This window comes from Paramisgurnus dabryanus, chromosome 23, assembly GCF_030506205.2.
Source record: "Paramisgurnus dabryanus chromosome 23, PD_genome_1.1, whole genome shotgun sequence".
Lineage (NCBI taxonomy): Eukaryota > Metazoa > Chordata > Actinopteri > Cypriniformes > Cobitidae > Paramisgurnus > Paramisgurnus dabryanus.
The window spans coordinates 6,293,493-6,310,701 of record NC_133359.1 but is presented as its reverse complement, the minus strand read 5'-3'; the positions used below and the strand labels follow the sequence as shown (position 1 = coordinate 6,310,701).

At 36.6% G+C, this 17,209-nt stretch overlaps 1 long non-coding RNA gene across 1 annotated transcript in view; it reads left to right on the top strand.

The window, feature by feature from the left end:
- LOC135781594 (uncharacterized) overlaps nucleotides 1-17,209 on the top strand; it is an 83,259-nt gene that overhangs the window by 53,868 nt on the left and 12,182 nt on the right. Inside the window, exon 4 of the long non-coding RNA XR_010545180.2 lies at nucleotides 14,590-14,662. This is a non-coding gene — a long non-coding RNA (uncharacterized lncRNA). The remainder of the gene's footprint in view (nucleotides 1-14,589; nucleotides 14,663-17,209) is intronic.

The following is a 17,209-nucleotide window of genomic DNA, read 5'->3' as shown; positions in this document are numbered from 1 at the left end:
GACACAAGAATAACATGAAAGTGTTTATTCAGAAGTCTTGCCGAGGTCAACACTGACTCACACGCTTGTTCAGGGTGAAGTAAGCCTTAGCTCTTAACAAACAAGTTAAGGTCAGAACAATATCTTGATCTTGGAGCAATGTCCTCTGGACAGCCTGGTCAAAGGTCTTGTTTTGGCACGGTATCAGATGCTTTAAACTTTTAGCTGTCACAAAAAAGAAACCTCAAACCAACTTTAATATTGAAACAAGGTCTGCCGAACTCCTGTAGGCGAGCGCGTCATCCAAGAGTTTCTCAATGTTAAGCGTGGTGCTTGAGAATGTATTACTGTTTGGTAAAAAGTTAAAGCTAAACTGTACATGACCTTGATAAAAGAGTGTGAACCCCAACACTTGAATTAAACCTCAAGAGAATATCTAAGAGATTTAGCCGAGCACTTGGACGTAGTCAAAGCTGAAAAATCGATTCGGTGTAAGGCTTTGAAATAAACAGTACATGGAGGCCTTCCTCAAACATCAAATATGATAGAGAAATTGACAAACTGAATACTGACATGAAACACTTACAGCACAAAAGTCAAGAAAGCAGTCAATGGGAGCAAAAGCGTCTATTGAATTTACAGCAAAACATCTTTCCACAGCAGATAACTGCATTTTTTATTTGAGTGATTTTAAAGAAGAATGGTTTCTGTGTTATTCACTACTAATCCTGACAGGTAGTTTGTTGAATAGCAACTTGTAGAGAAGAAAAATAGAGACTAAAGCTGAAGTGCAGAAGTAGAGATTGTGCACAGATATACAGTGAACACTAAAGGTTGAGATGTGCACTGTTAATAAAATTCGTTGCAACCTCTGTGGGTTTGTGGTGAAGTCAGGTGCACAGATGGAGCAATGGTTGGTTGTGGGATAGCCTAGATTAGTCCATGTCTGAGGGGAAATGGGACATTTGTACAAAGAGCAAGGCAGCCAGGGAGAGACGCTCTGTTCCAAAACCTAGTGAGCTCCCTATAGCCTACTGTATAAACAACATTTTAAAGGTGCCAAAGAATGCATTGTGAAATAATATGTTAAATTGTTCTTTGATATTTACATAGATGGTATGTGACTTTATTAAGTGCAAAATTATCCAGAAACGTTTTACATGTCCATTTACAACCCTAGGATTTGTCCTTTGAATAAAATAGGATTATTTTTGCCCTATTTGGAAGGGTCATGATTGGCTCTGCTCACATTAGTAAACAGACCTTATATGTTTGAGCCTCTTTCAGATGAAAATACAGATTTTGAGGAACAACTTATTATTTGTTTTAATGTGTAATTTAATATTGCGCCGCACATCTCGACTGTCACATCACAGTTGGTGTTATGTTGAGATTGATAATGAGGAAACAAACGCGTTTGAGGCTCATGCTATGCGGTACCATACTAGGTGATTCTCGCGAAATTAGACTTATGAGGTGTCATGAAACATTTAAAAAAAGTAAATGAGTATCAAAATAAGAAGAATACAGTTACAAACATCTCTTCATGTACTATTTTGCACATGATTTCAAATGACGTCATACAAACCAATTTTGTTGTTTTTTCCACATTTAAGGGGAAAATTTTCATTACCGCAACGTGTCCATGACTGGATTTGGGTTCTTTGACATGGAAATATTCATTAATAAAAAATCTAAAAAATAAAAAGCTTCAGTGCATGTTATACGATAAACATTTACAGTAAAGAAACATGTGGTATTTGGTGATCATTGGAAAATGTAGAGACAATAATAAGGAATATAAATGGGTCCAAGACAAATGTTCTCATCCTCCGCAACAATTTTCAATCATTGTTTAAGCCCTCAAGGAACTAACATTTAAAAAAAAATTGTTGGAAGGGACATAATTGACTGCGACACTCAAGATGGCTACCAGGTAGGCAGTTTTTATTTTTTCTCTCCAGATAAAAGTTGAAATTTTGTTTGTCATAGTACCTAGACAACTTTTTAGTTCTCATTACCGAAACATGAGTTTGTAAATGCATATATTTAATGTAATATCATGTTGCGGTAATGATCATTTTTGCTAATGATAATCTTAAAAATGAAAATAATTCTATAGTAAATATTTTTTAAATCCTATAAAAATGATGGTTATAGTAAGCTCAGACCTTAATCTTTTATGTGAAAAAAAATTGGCTTCAAGGGCTTTTTAAAAATTCTGATGCTGGACACCTTCTAAACCTGGATTTCGTGAGAAAAACCCTATGTAGACAGAATTTAAGACACCTTAGGATACAGCTTCTCATGTAGGAAGCTGGTTTTCCATCTCATGACAATTTGTACATATTTTACGAGGTGGCCATTTTTTAATTTGTAAGCTTTTGTATGATTTCGTTGGTTTCATTTATGCGTTCCCTCATAATTATATGTTTTAATACAATTTGCTTCGTACAAATTATTAAAAATCAGGTCGACCATTTTGGGGATTTGTAAGCAAATGACTTACCTCATATAATCCTCAAGGATTCTCTTGAGGACATCAACAGCATATACTAAAGAAACAGCACTTCTTTTAATCATAAGGACAGCAGAAAGGATTTAATAGGCTACACAGGGGTTATTTATTTAAGAAGAGTCTGTGTAAAGTCATTTCAGAGAATTGTTTCTAAACACGTTATACATGTTAGAATGTATCGCTAAAACACATGACAAGAACTGTAAACTATGTAGTACTGTTTTTGTTAAATTTTTGAGTTCAGGATTATTTGGGTGGGGCTAAAACGGTGGCTTGATGATGCACTGGAGCCACCAAGCATGGCCCCGCCTCTAACGGTACCTTCACACGTAAGCGGTAACGCTTCAATGGTGTGTTCGACTTCATGCGGCGCTGCAAGAACCGACAGGCAGATGATGTCAAAATACCGGGAGAGCGATTTGAAATTAGACTTCTAAGTGTGATTTCTCAACTAGCTCTCGTGGTACGTTGACATCATCCGCCTGTCGGTTCTTGCAGTGGCACATAAGAATGGGTAATGTCATGCATTGCCGAACTGAATTGTGGATCCATCGGCGTCGCATCACAGCTTTTGCTTGCAGGAACTTTTTCAACCCTGTGTGAATGTACCATAACACAATCGTGAGCATCCATTTAGATTGTAGCGGTATTTGAAAGTTGAGAGAGAGGGGCAGCGTTCCCGCAAGTGGGCGTGGTTTCAGTGCTGACAGCGGACACGCCCCCAGCCTTTGAGAGCAGAAAACCCTGCCTGTTTTTTCAAGATTTTGTTCATTTGCCGTTTTTTTAATCATTCAAATTTGACTGGGTGGTTCATATATCACATTATTCTGTGGTGTGAGAAGCAAAGAACACATTTGATATCGGACTTTACGTTGACTTTAAGTGGTTTTACTACCTGTGTGACTGAAATAGCATCACCATGAAGATTAGTGATTTCTTATAGGGTGCTTGTGAATGAAGGGGTTCGTCTTCTGGCAGACACAGGTGCGCATTTAGGGTTATAACTACGTTGTCATGTGGCCCACTTCAGCCAAATTTTCTGTGAATGATGGGTGAGGAACGTGAATTGTTATGAACATCACCTCCTCCTAGAATGCTGCTATGAGTGCTTCTGAGAAACATGTTAACAGTGTGACCAGAACTCACTGGTTCACACTTTCACATGTTTGCTAGTAAGTTTGAGGTTTTTACTGAAAACTAGAAATCTACATAAATGTGTAATCTGCTTTTTTAAAGTTTATAAAATAAAAAATAGTTTGCACTGTTATAAAAAAAGGACCAATGTACCACAGCTTTCAATGGGTCAGTATGCTTTAAAACGGTCCATTAAGTAGAGATATGTATACATTTGGTACAAATATGTACCTTTGAGATACTAATGCTCTCTTTAGTATTAAAGGGATAGTTCTGCCAAAAATGATATTAAACCCATGATTTACTCACCCCCAAGCTGTCCGAGTTGCATATGTCCATCGTTTTTCAGACAAACACATTTTCGGATATTTTAGAAAATGTTTTAGATCTTTCAGTTGATTAAATGTAATGTTACGGGGTCCACGACCTTCAAGTCCAAAATATCCATATTTAAAACTTTATTAACGAAAATAAATACCTTCCGGTAGCGCCACCATCTTAGTCGCGTCCGCATTCAGGATGAGAGCTTACGCAGCCTACGGAGGCTACTCTGCTGCTGCTCTGTGCCCCCGCCCTCCGAATTTGTCATACGTCACTAAGAAAAGTGCGTACACTACGCTGATACTCTCTCCTGAATACAGAGGAGTCTAAGATGGGGGCGCTACCGGAAGGTATTTATTTAAGTTAATAAAGTTTTAAATATGGATATTTCTACAACAACACCGCGCGGATTACCCTTAGAAGACCTTTGTTTATCATCCTGGAGCCGTTTGGATTTATTTTGTGAAGGATGGACGCACTTTTTTTGGACTTGAAGGTCGTGGACTATGGGTGGACCCCGTAACATTACATTTAATCAACTGAAAGATCTAAAACATTTTCTAAAATATCCAAAAATGTGTTTGTCTGAAAAACGATGGACATATGCAACTCGGACAGCTTGGGGGTGAGTAAATCATGGGTTTAATATCATTTTTGGCCGAACTATCCCTTTAATTTTAACTCTTTAGGAAGGTGCAAAGCTGTATTTTTTGAAAGGGTACCGCCCCAGTAACCGCTAGGGACCAGTTTGGGACCATTTTATTTCTGACAGTGTGTACATGCAGACAGATTTTACACCATGCTTACACAGATGAATGTGTTATTTTTTGCACAGGTTTGTCTTCAGAGTTTATTACTGTGGTACGATTTCAGAAATCCATCTCTAAATTAAACAAATGGTCAAAAATGGTCCCATTTGTGACTAGGGCTGCACCTTTGCACCTAAATAGTTCATATTAGTACCTCAGAGGTACATGTTTGTACCATATTGGTCCATATTAGGACCTTTTCGATTGGGACGATTTTTATGAAAAAAAGTAGGTTGTTTTACATGCCACTATCCTTAAAATTAATTTTTTTACCAGGATAAGCTGCAAGGTAGAAAAGACTTTAGTCAGGGTTTAGCTCTGCAACATAAGGTCTGCAAGAAACAGCAATACTACGATAATGAACTGAGTGATTTATGTACACAATACACTGCTGTGAATGTTGTCAGACAGAGCATTTGTCTTCACACGTCGCTCATCTCTCTTCCCTCATCTTTTGCAAATTCTTGTGCTTATCTTTCACTGCAGCGTGCCGCTAATTTCCTTCTCTTTGAGTTTTCTCCGCATTATCTACCTTTTCTCATGCGTTCAGTGGACGTTTTTATGTGACAAATAGCAGTGTCATAGCCACACAAGGCTATCTTTACCCTGACACTCATTACAACGGTTAAGAGAGAGAGAGAAACACATTCTGGATGCAGGCCAGTTAGCTACATCGCAAAAGGCAGGGCTGCTATTCTCGCTAACCACTAGATGACAACAGAGGAAGTGTCAAACCACAGGAAGTGACATGTTAAAACTCATTAAAAACCATTGTCTTTTCTACCACCGCTCACCACAGTCTATGAAATGGTAGGCACACTTGAAAGTACAGATCTTTTGCTTGCTAGATGGATGTATATTCTCCTCTTTTCATATATATGTGACCCAGTCTGTGAAGACCCAGCTAAAGTCATTTTTTTATGTGTGTGATTGTGTCTAAAGAAAATCATCATACGTAATGTTAAGAACATCCTCCGAAAATATAACTTTGATATATTTAATATTGACTGAGTAAAGTCATTTCAAAGATTGAAATCGTAGAGCTCCATAACGATTAGTCGTTGACCGATATTGTCGATATTAATAAAGCTGTATGGATGATATGAGGCTGATAGAACAAATAAGAGACAAACAGAAAATTTGCGAACCTACATAAACATTTGTTATGCATAAAATTGATAAATAGATCCTTTTAACGTCATTTTAAAAAGTGTATAATGATTGGTCATTTTGGTGTCTGTCAGACTTTGGCTTTACATTTACTTTTCATTACAAACAACAAATTTAATTAATAGAGAAATTTGCTGACCGATTCAAAAGATTTATCGGCCGATGGCGATAATAAAAAAATACAAAAATTCACATATAGGCCACTGTAATATACCGCGAATTAATAGCGATTAACCGTGACTAATTGTTTGCAGAATAAAAGTTGTGGTTTTGAATCATATGTGTGTGTAGTGTGTGTAGTAAGTTAGTATATAAATAAACATAAATGCATGTATATATATATATATATATATATATATATATATATATATATATATATATATATATATATATATATATATATATATAAAAAATATTTACATGTGTATATACATTTTTATATTTATCTTATATATAAATACTTAATATATAAAACATTTTTAAAAATTATAAAAGGATGTGTGTGTATATAGGAAATTTATAGCGATGGGACGATACCGGTTTTACGATTAACCACGATAAAATGTCCTGACTGTTAGTATTATCGTTTAAAATTGTATTATCATTACAACCGTGTTTGATTACCGTGATTTTGAAAACTCGCGGTAAATCCTGTCCAGACAGAATCAGTTTGACGCAGGCGCGCACATGCAACATAGTTTTTTGCACAAGAAGACATTTAAGGGATAATGTATTGCATTAATTCATGGTAAACTTATTAGACAGATTAATTACTTTTTTATCCACATAAATAATTTCAGGAACATTAATTATTAAATTGTAATTTTTAAAAATAAAACTTAAAAAAAAAATGTTTTCAGTGTGTATCAGTTTTTTTAACATTTCCATCTCATTTTAACAAAACCATGATAATATTAATAACCGTTATAACTTTGGTCACTATAATGATAATATGAAATTTTCATAACGTCCCATCCCTATATTAAACACAATACATACATACAGTATATATGATGTAAACAAAAACTTTTATTATGCAACGAATAGTTGTGATTAGTCGTTATGCATCAATAAATCAATGTGAAATAAATGAGTAAATGGTACTTTTATCCAAAGTGACTTACAGTGCATTCAAGCCATATGGGTGATTCTCACGAAATCCAGATTTAGAAGGTGTCCAGCATCAGAATTTTAAAAAAGCCCTTGATGCCAATTTTTTTGCACGTATAAGATTACGGTCTGAACTTATAACCATTATTTTTAGAGGATTTAAAAATATTTCTTATAGAATTATTTACATTTTTTAGATTATCATTATCAAAATCATTACCGCAACATAATATTACATTAGATATATGCATTTACAAACTCATGTTTCGGTAATGAGAACTAAAAAGTTGTCTAAGTACTATGACAAACAAAATTTCAACTTTTATCTGGAGAGAAAAAATAAGAACTGCTTTCCTGGTAGCCATCTTGAGTGTCACAGTCAATTATGTCCCTCCCAATTTAAAAAAAAATGTTAGTTCCTAAAGGACTTAAACAATGATTGAAAATTGTTGCAGAGGATGAGAAAATTGGTCTTGGACACATTTATATTTCTTATTATTGTCTCTACATTTACCAATGATCACCAAATACCACATGTTTTTTTACTGTAAATGTTTATCGTATAACATGCACTGAAGCTTTTTATTTTTTAGATTTTTTTTAATTATAAATATTTCCATGTCAAAGAACCCAAATCCAGTCATGGACACGTTGCGGTAATGAAAATTTTCCCCTTAAATGTGGAAAAACAACAAAATTGGTTTGTATGATGTCATTTGAAATAATGTGCAAAATAGTACATGAAGAGATGTTTGTAACTGTAGCTTCTTCTTTTGATACTCTTGCATTTACTTTTTTTATCAAAATGTTTCATAACACCTCCTAAGTCTAATTTCGCGAGAATCACCCACATGTTTCTTTCATCAGTGTGTGTTTCCTGGATTGAACCCATGACCTTTACAGTGCTAACACAGTGCTATACCAGTCAAGCTACAGGTACAGTTCTGATCACTCTAAATAACTGCAACAAGCCCCATGCCTATTCACATATCCAACAGTTCACAAAGTGGTTAGATATGAAATTGGACCAGATTGTTGTCTTCACGCTGATCAGAATTCTGATCTTTCTGAATGTGAAGACATAAACCTCTCATAGATGAGCGTGAATGATGAACTCCAGTATTTAAAAAGCACCGTCATACCTTAAGCACAGGAAGCAATATATTTCCTGTCTATTAAAATGGGAAGGGGATAGATGTGGCTCCATTTGTACAGGCAGATAAATCAATCGCAGACATCTGCAAGGCACAGAGGGATTATTGATGTCTGATTTTTAAATGCCAAATGCTTGCTCATGAATCTGTCATTGAACACCACTGATATCACTCCATTAGAGGAGATACCAGGAGAGAGATGGCGTTTCTCACCCACTCAAATCTCTCTCCTCCCCGAATATCGCTCACTTTCTCTCCCTTTTAGTGGTGGTGCTAGAAATGCATAGCTGAGCCGAGTACTTTGAATAAGAAATTCAGTAAGATGTTATCGACCTACCTAAGATATTCAAATTCATGTGGAGTTTTAACTCAACAGGCTTTAAGCAAGAGGCCAGACGTTAAATTTTACTGTGGTTAAGGGCTGCTGTTAGGTATAATTTTAAAGGGACACTCCACTTTTTTTTAAATATGCTCATTTTCCAGCTCCCCTAGAGTTAAACATTTGATTTTTACCGATTTGGAATCCATTCAGCTGATCTCCGGGTCTGATGCTACCACTTTTAGCATAGTTTAGCACAATCCATTGAATCTGATTAGACCATTAGCATCACGCTAAAAAATAACCAAAGAGTTTCTATATTTTTCCTATTTAAAACTTTACTCTTCTGTAGTTACATCGTGCACTAAGGCCGACAGAAAGTTAAAAGTTGCGATTTTCTAGGCAGATATGACTAGGAACTATACTCGCATTCTGGTAATAATCAAGGACTTTACTGCTGCGTAGGGGACTATTTTGGCTGCTGCGTAATATCATTATATAACTCTTTGGTTACTTTTTAGCGCAATGCTAATATTCTAATCAGATTCAATGGATTGTGCTAAGCTATGCCAAAAGTGTTAGCGCCAGACCCGGAGATCAGCTGAATGGATTCCAAAAATGTAAAAATCAAATGTTTAACTCTAGGGGATCTGGAAAATTAGTACATTTTCAAAAAAAGTGGAATGTCCCTTTAAAGGCCGAAGTATAGTCTTCTTTTTTGCAATTTTGCAAAACCATGCGTACATAGTGTGGTTTTGGTTGTGCATGTGCTCACAGGAATGTAGTATGTAACCCAGTAGATGCATTGCATTTTGTCGCACGTACACATCTGTGTACATGTATGAGTCGAATAAACTTTACTTTGCAAGGCTGTGTGTTCGACCATACGTACGTTTGCGTAGGGCTGTCAAAAGATTAATCACGATTAATCGATACAGAATAAAAGTTTGTGTTTGCATAACAAATTTGTTTGTGTATTGTGTGTAATTATTATGGATTTATAAATACACACATTATTTATGTATATCTTTTTTATTTATATATAATATAAAATATTGAAAAATCTAAATTTAAATATATATATTTATATGTATATGTACATGCGATTAATTGCGATTAATCTTTTGACAGCCCTACGATTCGCGTACACGTTAAAAAATCAGACTTTACTCCGGGCTTAAGTGGGATGCATAAAGTCCCATGACTGTGGTTAAATAATTGTAATGCAAAACTTTAAGTATATTGTTGCTTTTAAAAATTGTGGCAACACCAATATGATAAATATCATTGTAGACACGATACAAACAAACACACAAAACAGGACCGCATATCGATGGAATGATATTCTTGATTTTTGGCATGGACAACTAAGCACAGATGATGACATCACTTAGTTTGCTCAAGGTACGGCACATATGGGGAAACTGTAATCTTGTATTTAGCACTGATGTTGATAAATCAAAGTAACGATACATATCGAAGGGGTTCAGGTTTGGGTTTGTTCAAATCTACAGTATGATCAATAGATTTGTACAAGTATAAGCAATAATCGTGATGCTTAGTCTTCAGTCTCCCTCGTCTTCTTCAGCTGGTCAAACAGCACATTTCTGCAAACCGTCCCTTAAACTATAGTACAACAATGTCCACAGTACACCAGCTGGCCTTTTCTTAACAATAAACTGACCTCTGTCTCTCCACTCTCACATGCTTGGGTCACCAAAAGCCAGTGACCCTAGCAAACGGGGTCAGAGGTCGTGCCCAGAGCAATACACAGCCAGCAGAATGGATAAAGGGATAGTTTGCTCAAAAATGAAACTTCTGACATCGAAGTTACTCACCTCTTAAACGATACGGTTTTTTTTGTGCTGGGCAAAGATTAATCGCGATTAATTGCTTACAAAATAAAAGTGATTTTTTTTGCATAATATATTAAAAAAAAAAAAAATTTTATTAATACAAAAAATCTGAAATGAATATATGTATATGGGGTTAAATATACATAATTATTACACACAGTACGCACACATATATTATGTAAAAATAAATTTTATTTTGTATATGATTAATCGCGATTAATCTTTGCCCAGCACTAGTTTATTTTCTGAATGTTACATAAAAAAAGTAAAGGGATAGAACACCCAAAAAATGAAATATAATAAAAATGAATGGTGACTCAGTTTGTTAGTGACTGCCAGAGTTACCATTTACTTAAATTTCATGATGTCTCTTTAAGTGGACCTAACCTACCTATACTCACTCATTTATTATGTCTTTACTGTTGGAATGAAATCATCAGCAGTAGATATCTTGGGCAAATTATAATGTCAGGGTGTTCTTTGGTCTGATCTGTTGGTTGTTCAAATATTTCCTTATTAAAGTAACTTTTTTTCATTTCAATGGTAATTAATGACGTAAATATCAGCTCTATCAAGATTTCAAACACTGTCATGTGGTTGCTAGGGTATTCTGGGTGGTTGCTAGGTAATTGCCCACTTGCCTAGGTCAAAAGAGACCACCCTTTGGTATGTTGCACCCTAAATATTCTGGGTTTAGGTCTCTCCTGTATGTAGATTTAGATGTAGACAGATGCACCATCAAGCTCGAGCATATAAACATAGTCCTCCATTTAAATGTAAATCATAATGTTTGATTAAAAGGCTTTACAATGCATCAACCCCTGGCAACATCCTGTTTGTTATTGTTCTCCTGATACAGCCCTGCTTCTTCAGGGGTCATGCACTCAAAGAGCCGAGCCCATTATCCAGAAGCTTCACTCTTTGAAAAGCCATTCAACCGTAATCACGCAAGTGACTATAGGTGAAGGAAAAAAACAAAAAAACAAAGTCGTCCGAAAACACACACTGACAGTCCTGCAGTCAAATATTTTAACTGTGCTTTTGAAAGTCTGACATTAAGTGTGTCCTTAGACCTTGTTCACACTGTCAGTCCAAATCCCATTTTGGTGCATATCCGATTGGAATTTAAAACGTGTGTGAACTATGGCTGTCACAGTTATGAATTTTGGCTGAAGGTTATTTGTCTAATAAATTGTGACGAATATGACAATTAATTTCCTGTTTTAGTGCTTTGGTGATTATGACGATTAATTGTCTGTTTTATTGCTTTGACATTTAATTCTCATACATTTTTTTTGTTAATAAAATAATTTTCAAACGTTGTGATTATTTACATTAAATATTTTGCAAGGTTTACCTGGCAGTAAATATGCATACACATAACACATATTTAAAAGTAATTGGATAATTTCTCATTTATACAGGCGCTGCAGCTCCCCCTTGTGTTTTTTAGAGAGATGTGCAATCATTGCGGTGATCTGAAATCATCGCGATGAGGTCAAACAATCACGATGAGACGATTATTTAATCAATTTTGACAGCCCTAGTGTGAACAGCCAAAAACCACATGAAATCTGCTTTTTTTAAATCCGTTTCAGGATACATCCGGAGGTGGTTTGAAATCCGTTTCAAATTTCCGGAAATCCATTTCAGTCTCATGATCGCATTTGTGTAGCTTTTTGGTTACGTCATCGTGTAACGTAACGTAAACGCAACCCCAGTGCAAACTTTGGCACAGTCCATTTCTGACGAAATGATAGGGGTGTTTGGGAATGTCCATGTGTTGGGGAATATAGTTTCTACAACGTCAGACGTCGAGGCAGACTGTCGTGCCAGCATGGCGTCATTGCCGTAGAAACAGTGCAGATAATCCGGAAACCAGCAGAATGCTACAGACTGGATCTGAACAGTTGGAAAGTGAGTCCAAAATTGGTGCAACAAAATCGGATATGGACTGACAGTGTGAACAAGGTATTAGTTTGTGACACCACCGAAAATTTTTATTTTAACCACCCAGCCAATTTTGAATGATTTAAAAAATAAATCAAATAAGTTATCAAAAGCTTGGAAAAGGCAGGGTTCTTTGTTCTCAAAATCTGGAGGCGTGGCAGCTGTCTGCGCTGAAACCACGCACACTCGCCGGAAAAGCTGTCGTGTCTCTCTCCAACTTTCAAATACTGCTACAATATGAATGCATGCTCGCGATTGTGTTAGGGGGCGGGGCCATGCTCGGTGGCTCAAGTGCATCATCGAGCCACCGTTTTAGCCCCGCCCAAATAATTCTAAACAGAGAAATGTGAAAAAACTGTAACTACACAATTCAGCAATACATTTATAATGTATTTATGAAATTACTTCACAGGGATTTCAATGCATATAATCATTCTGCTTTGAAAATAAAAATGCATAAATATGAGAAATACAGTTATAAGCAAATAAAAGATGGATGTGTAAAAAATAAGGATTTAAAGACTATTATTATGATGGTTAAATAGTGTATCTGGATGGACAGCTTGCAGCGTTTCAGGAAATGTGTGAAATGCGCTTTATTATATTGAATCTTGTTCAAAGCCTATAATAGTTTCACTGGGGAAATAAAAGTCGAATCTGACTTACATGTAGAAAACCTTACTAATGAGATACCGCTGAACCACAGCCAAGGCAGAAAATGCCTCAGATCATTTGGATCCAAGTATTAGTTTTAATATCAGCGATACCTTTGGGAGAAAAATTAAAGAAAGATACACACTTCCCTCCTAATTCGGTTTGTCAAGTTATTTTAAGAAAACCTAAAATACACCACTTTGACAGAAAATGGTCCCAGTCAAATAAACGTCCTCGTGTAATTAAACAACCTTCTGTATGAAACATTCATCTAACCCATTTACTTCAACTCTACTATTCCCATTCCCACTCCCAAACATAACATTCCCAGACACTTTACACTTTCAAACATAATCACCCAATTTACGGTTTACTCGCACATAAGTCTGACAAAGAAACTGCACTTATCGTTTCACATCCGGCGCCTAAAGTTAAGCTTTAAACCATGATGGGAAGGTTTGTAAGATGGTGTCTGTTTACATTAAGCAGCTGGCAGAGGAGATAAGGTGAAATTTATTGTAACTCATTAAAAGCTCCAAAGCCTTTGGGTGGTAGAGACAGATTGACTCTGGAGTGCAAACTCACTTCAAGTTTTTTTCAAGGGCTGAAGCTGATACCAGTAGTGTTACTGTATGTGTACAGTAACAACAGTGCTTGGGTTTGTATGTAACCGTGCTGGAAAGAGATTATGGTAAAGTAACAATAGGGTTTGCTTATAAACACACCACAGAAAGATGTTACATTACATTTATGCAGTTGGCAGATGCTTTTATCCTGAACAACAAGGGTCCTAGAATTGATCCTTGCGGGACCCCAGTTGTGCTGGACTTCAGAGAGGACAATGCATTTTTTACCCTCACACATTGCATCCGACGTACATGATGATATCTACACCCTTGCACACAGTCAGAAGATCATTAATGTAAAGACTGAACAACAAGGGTCCTAGAATTGATCCTTGCGGGACCCCAGTTGTGCTGGACTTTAGAGAGGACAATGCATTTTTTACCCTCACACATTGTATCCAATGCAATGGCTCAATGGACAAATTATACTTAGAAATGTTTCTTAAACATTAACATGTGTATATATATTTATTTATATTTTATATTTTATTCTATAAATAAAAATGTTCTGAAGTGTATATATGTATGTGGCTGTGGACTAGTGGGTGGGTTTAATGCCATCTAATTAATATTCATGAGTGATCAGATTTATAGCACACCCCCCACACATTTTTAGAAGAGAACATCTGATCATTTGATAAACCATTAGGATCTATTCACGCAGATAGCAAACTGTTTTCTCATTACTTTAACCGACAGAGTATGTGTGAAAACGAAAAGAGCAATGTTTCCTTTTTTATGTAGGAAAAAGCATTCTCACGTTTAGTGCTAGAAACCTTAACTAACATTAGTTATAAAAAGACCTAAGGGAAAAAAATGAAACAAAATGGTACAAAAGCGCAGAATATGACCCCATTAAGTGCAGAGCTGCAGAAAGCTTTCAGTGAGATTTCACCAGCATTAGTCTTTCTGCTGGAACATATCGCCGGGGCAATTTCTCCCCGCTCACAACCCAATTAAAGGTCTCTGTATGTTTCTCAATCCCACAGGCCTGTTTGGCAGATGGCACAACCCATCAATAGGCACAGCTGCAGCCCAGACCCTAACAAGCCTGGCATAAGTGTGAGTATTTCTTAGATCAGGATGATACAGACCCTCATCTCGATCTTATCCTGCCATGTCAACTATGATTAGCATGGTGGTAGCATCCTGCTTTTTGGTCATTATTTACATATTTAGACGTGTTTCTAATGTATATGCATACATAAACAAGGGAGTGGTATACAGCAGAACCTGTCGCAAACCTGCTAAAGGTTTATTTAACATTCTTCTCATGCGTATGTTGTGTCCTCCTTTATGTAGACCCAGACATGAGTGACCCAGCCTCAATGTTTAAGTCTTTATAATGGGCCTGTCCATAAAGAGAGATTTGTTACCAAAATCATCCAATCAATAAAGCAATAAATCACTTGAGACCTTTGTCTCCAAGTGTTTTTTTCACAGTTAGCAGGCTGTGCGTTATAAACAGTATAAAGTGGAGTACGATGGTATAATCGGTTTATTGCCAGTATTACCAGAAGTAGCAATATAACTTTCAATAATTATCTTTCATAGTACTGTAAATCTAGATACATTTCCTGATAAGGTATAATATTTTAAGCAATTATGCTTCTTAATTTCTTTTATCTGGTTTTAAGAATTTGATACGTTTTAATAAAAACAAAACAAAAAATGTAATCTAATACTGTTAATTAAAAAGAAACTGATTAATAATTATTAATATTAATAATTAATATAAAAATACTACTTACTGAATGCTTGATTGATTTTATCTCTCTATCTGACTGTCTATCTGTCCGTCCATTTCACTGTATGTCTGCCTGCCTATCCATCCATCTGTTTATCCATCTGTCTGTCTATCTATCTGTCTATCCCCCTATTTGTCTGCCTATCTGTTTGTCTATCTAACTAACTGTCTGCCTGTCTGTCTATATATCCATCTGACTGTCTATCTAACTGTCTGTCTATCTATCCATCTGACTGTCTGGCTGCCTGCCTATCTATTCATCTGTTTATCCATCTGTCTGTTTATATAACTGTCTGTCTGTCTGTCTGTCTCTCTATCTATCTATCTGCCTGCCCTAAACCGCCCACCCGCCTGTCTGTCTGTCTGTCTGTTTGTCTTTCTAACTGTCTGTCTGTGTATCTACCTATCCATCTGACTGTCTGTCTGTCTATCTGTTTGTCTTTTTAACTGTCTGTCTGTGTATCTACCCATCCATCTGACTGTCTGTCTGTCTGCCCCTATCTATCCATCTGCTTATCCATCTGTCTATTTATCTGCCTGCCTGTCTGTCTGTCTGTCTATCTATCCATCTGTTTATGTGTCTGTTTATGTGTCTGCCTGTCTGTCTATCTATCCATTGGACTGTCTGGCTACCTGTCTATCTATCCATCTGTTTATCCATCTGTCTGACTCTCTCTCTCTGTCTGCCTATCTGTTTGTCTATCTAACTGTCTGTCTGTCTGTCTATCTATCTATCCAACTGACTGTCTATCTATCTATCTGTCTTTCTGTTTGTCTGTCTATCTATCCATCTGACTGTCTGGCTGCCTGCCTATCTATCCGTTTATCCATCTGTCTATCTAACTGTCTGTCTGTCTGTCTATCTATCTATCTATCTATCTATCTATCCATCTGACTGTCTGTCTGGCTGGCTGCCTATGTATCCATCTGTTTATCTATCTGTCTGTCTGTCTGCCCTAACCCGCTCACCTGTCTGTCTGTCTGTCTGTCTGTCTATCCAGTTGACTGTCTGTCTATCTGCCTGCCTATCTATCCATCTGCTTATCCATCTGTCTATCTATCTGCGTGTCTGTCTGTCTGTCTGTCTATCTATCCTTCTGTTTATGTGTCTGTTTATGTTTCTGCCTGCCTGTCTGTCCATCCATCCATATATCTGTCTGTCTATCAATCTTTTTATGTGTCTGTCTGTCTGCCTGTCTATCTATCAATCCATATGTCTGTGTGTGTGTGTGTCTGTGTGTCTGTCTGTCTGTCTGTCTGTCTGTCTGTCTGTCTGTCTATCTATCTATCTATCCCTGCCCTAACTCGCTCGCCTGTCTGTCTGTCTATCTGTTTGCCTTTTTAACTGTCTGTCTGTCTATCAATCCATTTGACTGTCTGTCTGGCTGCCTGTCTAATCTATCCATCTGCTTATCTATCTGTCTATCTATCTGCGTGTCTGTCTATCTGTTCATTTATCGTTCTATCTGTCTGCCTACCTGTCTGTCTATCCATCCATCTGTCGGTTTCTGTCTGTCTCTATGTCTATCTGTTTTTCCATCTTTCTATCTGTCTGCCAGTCTGACTGCCTGTCTTATTATCTATATGTCTGTTTATGCATCTGTCTGTTTGTCTTCCTGCCTCTCTGTATGCCTGTCTGTCTATCTATCTTCTGACTGTCTGCCTGCCTATCTATTTATCTGATTATCCATCTGTCTATCTATCTGCCTGTCTGTCTGTTTGTCTGTCTGTCTATCTAGCCATCTGTTTATGTTTATGTGTCTGCCTGTCTGTCTATCTATCTATCTATCCATCTGACTGTCTGGCTTCCTGCCTATCTATCCATCTGTTTATCCATCTGTCTGTCTATCTATCTGTCTATC